Source organism: Phaenicophaeus curvirostris, chromosome 23, assembly GCF_032191515.1.
Source record: "Phaenicophaeus curvirostris isolate KB17595 chromosome 23, BPBGC_Pcur_1.0, whole genome shotgun sequence".
NCBI classification, from domain to species: Eukaryota; Metazoa; Chordata; class Aves; order Cuculiformes; family Cuculidae; genus Phaenicophaeus; species Phaenicophaeus curvirostris.
This window is the reverse complement of record NC_091414.1, coordinates 5,952,741-5,962,740: the sequence shown is the minus strand read 5'-3', so window position 1 is coordinate 5,962,740 and position 10,000 is coordinate 5,952,741.

Sequence of the window (10,000 nt, the reverse complement as noted above, 5' to 3'; positions counted from 1 at the left end):
GTTGTAGCACAATGACAGCTTAATGTCCCCAGAGCTTTAAAACATGCCTAAAATCACTCGCAAAAGTACAAACCCTTCAAATTCTTCAAGCTGAAAAAACTTTTCTGACCTTTAATCTGGCGGTTGTTTCACTGTGAACAAAGAGCATGAGACCAAGCCAAAATTCAACCAGAAGGCCATGCAGAAGCAGGGGAAGAGCCTAGGTTCTTGCATCAAGGTCCAAGCCAAGTCTCTTGCTTAATTAGATTGAGAGATAAAACGTTGTAGACTCAGAATGGTTTGAGTTGGAAGGAGCCTTAAAGATCATCCATTTCCAACCCCCCTGCCATGGGCAGGACACCTCCCACTGGATCAGGGGCTCCAAGCCCCATCCAACCTGGCCTTGAACCCCTCCAGGGATGGGGCAGTCACCACTGCTCTGGGCAACCTGGGCCAGGGCCTCCCCACCCTCACAGCAAAACATTTCTTCCTAGGATCTCATCTCCATCTCCCCTCTTTCAGCTTCAACCTGTTCCTCCTCACACTCTCCCTGCCCTCCCTGATCAAGAGCCCCTCCCCAGCTTTCCTAGAGTCCCTTTCAGTCCTGGAAGCTGCTTTAAGGTCTCCCTGGAGCCTTCTCTTCTCCAGGCTGAACAACCCCAACTCTCTCAGCCTGTCCTCATTCAGGAGGCATCCTGAATGAGTCCTGGCATCGTCTCCATGTCCTTTCTGTGCTGAGTACTCCAGAACTGAACACAGGACTCCAGGGGAGTACACCTTATTGCCAACTCATGTTATCTTTCCATCCACCAGCACCCTTCAGTCCTTTCCTTAAGGGCTACTCCCAATCCACTTTCCACCCAGCCTGTATATGCGCTTGGGATTGCTCCAACCCAGGTGCAGGACCTCACACTGGGTATTGCTGGACTTCATAAAGTTCACACAGGGCCACCTCTCAAGCTTGTCAAGGTTGTATTTGAAATACACATAATCAACAGGCCTACAGTACTTTGCAGATATCACCGGTTAGCTCTCTTGGTTACAATCCTTAGATCAGGCTTGATGCTGAAACTTGCTGCTTCTCATTTTTCGTAGAATCACCAGGTTGGAAAAGACCCATCGTATCATCGAGTCCAACCATTCCTATCAAACACTAAACCATGCCCCTCATCCCCTCATCCACCTGTCCCTTAAACACCTCCAGGGAAGATGACTCAACCCCCTCCCTTGGTTGCCATGCTCAAAGCCACATCTGGAGGAGGCCACGGGGTGGGCTACCTGGATGACGCTTCTCTCCTTGTAAGTTTAGAGAGGTATTTGAAGGCATCATCCTGCCCTTAAGATTCCTCATCAAAATCTGTAGGTGCCACGATGACATGTGGCAACCACCCCAGCACAGGGTTTTCTTCACCAGGCTGCCTTTCGCTGGCCAGGACTGACCAAAAGCTGCTCAAAATACCATTAGGAGAAATGCTGGCAATTCACTTGGCCTCTAACCCAGAAGAAGGTTTCTCTATGTGATCCAAATAAACAGTGTTAAAAATCCATCTCTTTAAATGGTTCAAATTCTACTTCTAATTAAATTCTCATTAGTAATGCTTCTGGCTATTTAGTTACTGCAGCAGGGTTAAACATTCCCTAAGCCTCTTGATTTAATTGACTTTGATAATAGAGCTAAGGCAGCTAAAGTGAGTTTAATGCATCTCTTGCAGGGATGGAGTTTGTTTCAATGTTATGACAAATTGAGCCTTCAGGTACACACCTGATCTTCTAAATTAACCTGATGTTTTGTGGCTCTTAGCAAGCCAGACGACCCTTGTGCTTCATGCAGTATTTTCTCTCCAGGGCTCAAAATAGTTCTCCACGAAAGCCTGGCTCAAAAAAAAACCCCAAAATATGATAAAATGTATAGATTTATTGTAAGTTTCCAGCCAGGTCAGGGGCTGAGTTCTAGACGGGAAGTGGTTTTGGTTTTCTGAAATGTTAGATGATTTGGCCAATGCAAACTGAACACAAGCTGTCCCCAGCCTGTTAATAAGTCAGACGGTGGTGCTATCAATGCTGGTTTTGAGACTGATAGAAAACTCTTTTTAATATGCTACTGTGATAGTGTTTTTTCTTCTCTAACCTGATTTACTGATGTGAGTCTCTCCAGTACAGGCTGTGAACCAGTTCACACAAATACACCTAATGCTGCTCCGCATATTGCACTTCTTTTTCTGCGGCAGAGAAGAAATGAGCAGCAGTTCTCTGAGGTAGAGCGGACCGAGCTGATGATCTCAGCTGTGGCAGAACAGATGTGTCAGAGGGACTTGATCGCTTGATCATCTCATGGAGGTGGAGATGCTCCAGGACTCCAAAGTTGTCCATTAGATTACTTGACCGACTGTGGCTTTTCCCCCTTATCTGACTCAGAGGAAAAGCTCCAGTGGAAAAAGGGCTTTTTGCTTTGAGAGTTTGTGTGTTGCTTTAAGCACTTCTGCTTTGCTTAATTTCTTGTTCTTCTCCAGGCCTTCTGGTGCCACTGTCTTCAGTTGGAGGAGACGTGTCTCTCCCTCTGCTCTGAATAAGGAAACAACCAAATGCACGTTGCTGCTCTCCCTATTCCCCAGAAAGGGAAACTGAGGTGTGAAGGAGAAGGCAATAACTTATGCAGTATCACGGGCCCAGTTAGAGGAGGGAGGGAAATTGCTGTATGGGAGAGGATCCTGTTCTACTCACAAAGCCAGACTCGGTAGCTGAGACTGCAAGAAAACCCCTGAAAGTCTAAGGAAGACCCTAGATATGGCCTGCAGGCAGTCCTCGTGCTTGGGGGAGATGGAGTTGTGCTCTGTGCCATTGCAGAAGGCATTTGTTTTATTGACATGGGACAGCATTCCTGGAGGTTCCTTCCCTCAGCCTTGGGCTGGTCCCAGTAAGATGACACTGCAAACCCCAGCCATGTGCTGGATGTGCTCCCACGCGCAGCCTTTAAGCCACGTGTTTGATAAATGATCCCACTGATGTGAATGTCTTCTGGTGATGGTAACAGCACAGGTTGCTCCGGCAATCCAAACCGTGTCTTTTTGTAAGAGATGCTTTGACATGGAATCTCAGGAAAACTTCTGATTCTACAAATCTTCCTGGATATTAAACAGCACCGAAGCTGGCAGAAAACTCAGAGTCAGGAAAGCCTGGGGAGAATTGGAAAAAAATTTCTGGTGCCGTCTTCTATCAGACTTTGAAATAGCATCGGAAACGTGATTGAGCTATGAGGAACTTGGCAAAATCTAATGCGTAATGCAATAGGAGCAACAGTGCTCAAACCCAGGCAGGTCAAGTCATAGCATCCACTATGATGGAAAGGTCTCTCCTACCCCAAGGGTGTTCTGATGCCCATGAGTGGGTATAAATAGACCTTGAAGAGGGCAAAGACAGCAACTTGGCAGCATTCCCTGGCATCTCCTCGAGCTGATGTAATCCAACGTGCTGAGTGGCCCTGGAGCAGCAGAGGGAATCCCGCATGATGGATGTGTGGCTTTTCTCCAGGAGCCTGTCACTGTGGACCATCTGCATCAAGGGACCATGCTGTCCTCCTTAGTCTTCTTGTTGCCTAGGCTTGAATGATACCTATGAACCTCCCAGGATTCAGACCCTACAGCCTGGGACAGGCACTGTTGTAACTGCATAAATCAAACACCATAAAAAGACAGACTTTACTTTAGCTTTGCTGCCGACAATTCATTAAGGTAATTACTCACGTCTATCGGTGAAATGAAGTCACTGCAACTTCTGTCCCTAGCAGTGGTCCCAAAATGACAGAAACTGGCAACATGGTCATGCATCAACCCAAATCCTTTTGCTGCCGTTTGCCTTCTGTCTACACACTCATCTTTTCTGACAGACATCCCCTCAGACTCCAGCTGAGGAGCACACAGATCCATGCGTCTGCCCGCAGGTATTTTGTAACATTTCTGCTAGTGAAATGTGATGGTTTTAAGCTGAGAGAGGGGAGACGGAGATGAGAGCTCAGGAAGAAATGTTTTGCTGTGAGGGTGGGGAGGCCCTGGCCCAGGTTGCCCAGAGCAGTGGTGGCTGCCCCATCCCTGGAGGGGTTCAAGGCCAGGTTGGATGGGGCTTGGAGCCCCTGATCCAGTGGGAGGTGTCCCTGCCCATGGCAGGGGGTGGAACTGAATGGGTTTTGAGGTCCCTTCCAACAAAAGCCATTCTACAATTATGTAAAAGTGGTTTTACAAAGACATTCTTCTTCTTGGATGATCCCAGAGTCCTCATTACTATATCTTCCTAGCCTGATCCTTTCATATCATTTCCCTCAATCCAGCCAGCATGTTGTCTCATTCACCTTAGGGAAAAAGACCTGCCTGCACAGTGACCTTCTGCTTTGCAAATTATTCCTTGTACTGCTGTTTCATTCACGCAGTTTGCTAGGACAGATGATAGAACCTTAGGGACTTCTGGGCCGGGCCAGCACTTTTGGTGGCATCATACAGGTGGAGAAGTCCAGGCACAGAGGGAGGGCATGAGCTGCTTAAAGGTTTGCAGGTGGTCAGCAGGAGAGCCAGAAATAGCGCCCAGGAGACAACTTGGTCCCAGGAGGAAGATGAGGGCAAGGTTTACATGGCAAATAAAGAATGATCCCTCTGAAATAAATGTGACCCGTAAAATACATAAACATTGACTAACCATAAACAGCATTTGCTATTTACAGCATCAGAGCACAAGGATATTTGCCAGCCATTTGCAGCTACAAGCATAAACAGCAGTTCTTTTGATCCTGAGTTGTCAAAAAGGTTATATTTAAAGCTATTCATCTCTCCCCAGTCTTTCCCCCTTTACACCATTTGTTTTATGCTTTGCTCTAATCCCACTGCTGTAAATATCACTTTAGCAATACAGAGGTGGTGCCGTAAATATCCTTTCTGGAAATGAAGCGGGCTAGGAGGGACTCCACCACTCCCTCTAACAAACTGAAATAGAAACACCACAGGGATCAAATATAAGATTGCAGCTTTGCCTAAATGGCAGCTTGTGTCACCGTTTCTCTGAGTATTTGAAAAATGGAGCTGTGACCCCAGCTCAGAAACCCCGACCAGGGGCAGCAAAAGAAGCCTGCACTAGACAAAACAATTCCTGAGTGTTCCCCATCCCTGGAGGGGTTCAGGGCCAGGTTGGATGGGGCTTCAAGCCCCTGAGCCAGTGGGAGGTGTCCCTGCCTGTGGCAGCAGGTGGAACTGAATGAGCTTTGAGGTCCTTTCCAACCCCAACTATTCTGTGATTCTACGATTTTGCTAAACCTTGGAGTCTTCCAGTGGCTGGAGGGCAAGGAAGCCGTGCTTACTACAGCTGACAGGTTTGTTCAGAATGGAATTAAAAAATCAACAATAAACTACTCAGAATTTGGCTGCTTGTCCCTTCCCAGCCCTCCCCTTGCTCTGCTGCCCCAACCAGTGTCACTCAACCGCATCTCCAATCCCTTCTAAGAAGCATTTGTGGTCCAAGGCTACAAACACCGTGCTTTATTCAAAAGAAAAATCCATTCTTTTATATGCCTTCCACTAGAACTCTATTGGAAGTTCGGAAATGTCTTGAGATCATTGAACTATCTTTTTCCTTTTTCCCTGCAGAAAACCTTCCCATTCTTCTGTGTCATTTACATGGAAGTTCCTCAGGGATGGATTAATTTTGATTTTATCATTTCAGTTTGTTGAGGTGTAAAATTTATGCTAAGATATTAAATATAATAATGGTATGTTTATTGGAAATATGTAAATATAAAACTAAAATACTGCTTTAAATAAAACCTGAGCAAAGCTAATTGGAAAAGTAAAATGTCACAGCCAAACAAAGCATATCTGCACCACTGAAACTAAAATGTTCTTTTTTTCTAGGCTTTTCCCATCTGATCTACATTCATGTGAAATGTTGTGTATAGAGATAGAGAAAGAACCTGCATTTATATAGTTTATGCCACCAGTCTTGCTTGTTTTATGACAAATGAGAAATCATGACCTCTCCCAGCTGTGATTCTGCCCATATTAGTGTGTCCTTGCTTTTTAGTACTTTAAGTACTTAGTCTTAAACTGGGCTTTGCTCTTTCCTGGCCCATCCCACGACTGGTAGATTTGACAATCCCAATAATGAAGGGATCCGGCAAAGCAGGATTTTAGCATCAAAATTTTCCAAACCAGGGAAAGGCTGTTAGAAAAGCAAGGGAGAATGCAAAGGAGAACACAGCACAGTAAGCAAACCACGGGGCAGCAAAGTTTGGGATATCACGCAGAGCTTTGAGGCACCAGCAAGCACAGGAAAACCTCTCTCGTGCCTGGGTGCAGAGGTCAATGCTCATCAAGCTTTGGAACAGGCTGCCCAGGGAGGTGGTGGAGTCTCCATCCCTGGTGGGGTTCACAAAGCATGTAGACTTTGAACTTCAGGACATGGTTAGTGGGCACAGTGGGGTTGGGCTACAGTTGGACTGGATGAGCTTAGAGGTCTTTTCCAACCTTAATGATTCTATGATGTTTCCAATTGGTCATGCCAGGGAGGACAAGCTGTATCTCCTGATTTCATGCTGGAGTTTTCTACTGGACCATTGGAAAGCCGTTTATTTTAATTCAGTCTCATTCTCCTGCAGGCAGAAGCCTTGGCTGCAGTTTGGCTCTGGTGGTCGGTAGGGCAGTGCAAAGGCTCTCCAGCCCTGCTAAGCATTTATGGTATTATTATTTTCCAGCTGAATTCTCCCAGCAGTTTAAGCACTCTGACGGTGAGCATCATGCTGCTGTGTCATTAAACGTGTCTTATCCATGCTGTGACATCCAGACGCTGCAGACAATCTTAGTGCAGCCAAGCGCATCCACCTGAGCTGGGCAACAATGGGCATGGTCTTACATCAGCAATGACAAGATGGTCCCAGTGGCTCCAGCTCCTCTGTCCACCTGCTGATTGGAGCATGGAGGCTTCTGCCATTGGCAAAGGGTTTTTAGCTATAGAGTGGATGGAGCAGAGCTGATTGTCCTATCATGTGTTCGAGGTTTCTCCAAAAAATAATTGTCACCTCCAACCTGAGAACAGTACCTCAGCAAGTTTGCTGATGATGCCAAGCTGTGTAACATGGTCAACACGCTGGAGGGAAGGGATGACATCCAGAGGGACCTGGACAGGCTGGAGAGGTGGGTCTGTATGAACCCCATGAAGTTCAACAAAGCCAGTTGCGCTGGGGTCAGGGCAATCTCAAGCACAAACACAGGCTGGGTGGAGAACGGATTAGGAGCAGCCCTGAGGAGAAGGACTTGGGGTGTTGGGGGATGAGAAGCTCTGCATGAGCCAGCAATGAGATGTACTCACCTGGAGCCCTGTGTTCAGTTCTGGAGTCCCCAGCACAGAAAGGACATGAAGCTGTTGGAGCGAGTCCAGAGGAGGCCATGGAGATGATGGCTGGAGCACCTCCTGTACGAGAACAGGCTGAGACAGTTGAGGTCGTTCAGCCTAGAGAAGAAAAGGTTCCATGGAGATCTTAGAGCAGCTTCCAGCACTGAAAGGGGCTCCAGGAAAGCTGGAGAAGGGCTCTTGATCAGGGAATGCAGGATGAGGGGGCCGGTTTTCAGCTGAAAGAGGGGAGATTGAGATGAGATGTTGGGAAGAAATGTTTTGCTGTGAGGATGGTGAGGCAGCAGCACAAGTTGCCCAGAGAAGGTGTGGCTGCCCCATGACAGTGGGGTTAGAACTGGATGATCTTTAAGGGTCCCTTCTGACCAAAACCATCCTATATTTTCAGCAAGAACAAGGTGGGCGCAGAATCTCCTGCTGACCATCCAGCAGCGGAACAGAAGAGGGGATCTGGTATTTAAAACAAGCACTTTTTCAGTAAGGGGACTTGGACATGGAATTTTTGGAGGGAGAGGCAGCCCTTCCTTGTGCCAGGACATGTGAAGCCCACAACAGCAGCTCTGCGGAGCGGCCGCACTGGGGACAGCAGGAGCCGTTAATGGTTTGTCTGTTTACATTACAAGCAGGCTGGGGAAGAGCTTTAAATGCATATTTTCCTCTTGAAATATTGAATCGAGTGTTTTCATTTTTGGAGGCCTGGGGAAAAATTATGTTTCATATTTTCAAAATAAACACTGCTTTTACAGAGGTATAAATGCAGACCTACAGTATCCAGCACACCTTTGCCTCTCACAGTATTTTCAAAGCTTTAATGTTGCTTATGTACCTCAACCTCGACAAGTGAAAATAGGCACCTGAAATGTATTTATCTTTCTTTGCTAATTAACAGCAAAATGACACAGAGAAACTTTATATTTTTCCTCAGCAAGAACAGCCATAGAGGCTTCATTTACGGAGGGCTCTGAATGATCCCTATTCATGGCAAATGAGCACTGTCTGCACCAACAGATCCTTGTGTGCGTGGCAGAATGACAGGAGAAATCCCACCATAGATGGGGCTGGAGGTAAAACCGCCTGGATTTTATGCTTTTATTTCACTTTGTTCCCTAATGGTAGCAAATGTATGGGTGTATCTGTTCTATATATTTGAGGAGCAAATGTACCTACGTGCATATAAGCACACAAGGATGTTAGTGAGCAGTATTTACGCATTCTAGCGCTCACCTAAACCCGTGCACATATAGATCTATCCACGAAAAGCATGCATGGTGGAGAGTTACATGCTGCATGTATGTTCACCTATTTATATACATAAACACATACATGCAATCATGTTTATATTGATACACCTTTATGTATCCATTCACAGGTATAAGCATCTATACGTGAAGTTTTTATACTGGGTTCTTTGTGTGTGCACACCTATACGCCAAGGTCTATGTGTGTTTTCTTTATTCACACCCTACATGGTAGCCCTTTTAATTCCTGGGCTCAGAACTAAGAAGCAAATAAAATAAAATGCCACCAAGCTTGAGAAAGGGCCCTAATGACAGAAAGAGGTGAAATGAGAGCAAAAAAAATAATTTCATCTGAAGCACTTTCTCCTTCTGGTTAAAAATTTCCAGCTTGTTCCAGAGATGGTGGAAAACCTGTGACTGAGGGCGTGTACTTGGGAAATAGCAGTGGGGCAGATCCATGCTGATTTTGCATGCGAACATGGCCATCTTTTAATATTTTAATTAACACTTTTCATGTTGAAAGAGTTAAGAATAGCTTGGCAACTTCACTAAGGACAGGTCCTCTTTTTTCCTAATCAAAGAGCCTTTCTCTACAGGAGCCCTTGGTCTCTGCCGAAGCACTTTTGGCATGAAAAGTGACTCTGTGTAGGAGAAGAGAAGCTGGGCTTTGAATTAAAGGTAGTTTGCCGTGGTGCTGCACTAGCACAACACAGATTAAATAGAAGAGTATTCCGAGGGTGTTCCTCTGGAAAAGTGAGCAAGACTCATCCATCAGAGGAGAAGGGCTTTAATCAACTGACAATAGGGCAATACAGTAGTTAAAAAAAGAAAATAGATGCACTCTTCGTGATGAGCCCATCATTAAATCCACCTTTACGTGATGAGCCCATCATTAAATTCACCTTTATCTAGTACCAAACCTCCCTGCTGCTCTTCCGTAAAGAAAGCATTCAATTCCTGCTCACTTGCAGCACCCTCAGTCTTATTTGTTGATTTAGATTTTGGGCTTTTTGTGGCAGGAGCTGGATCTCCCTTGTGTGTACAGACCTGAGCGCTGTGCTGTAAAATATAAATCAAAATTCTACTCTGCCGATCGACCCTGAGTTTCTTGTCTATTCATCTAGCTAGTTGAGGCTCCTGAGTTTGTTCTTTCCCTCCTTGCTCTCCTGTACAGGGGGGCACAGCCTCACAGAGAAGTAACTGTTTCCTGCAGGAAGAAATTTGTTCTGCATCCCATGATTTCCCCTGTGCCTCCCCAAGCCTTGCTCTCCTCTTCCTCTTCCTTCCTCCTGCAACCGAGCGTTCACCCACAAATGAAGCCAAGGAAGCAAAGCCCCCTGATCCCAGAGGCTGGTTTCCAAAGGCAGGGATTGAGAGATGATTTGTGTGCCCTTATTCCC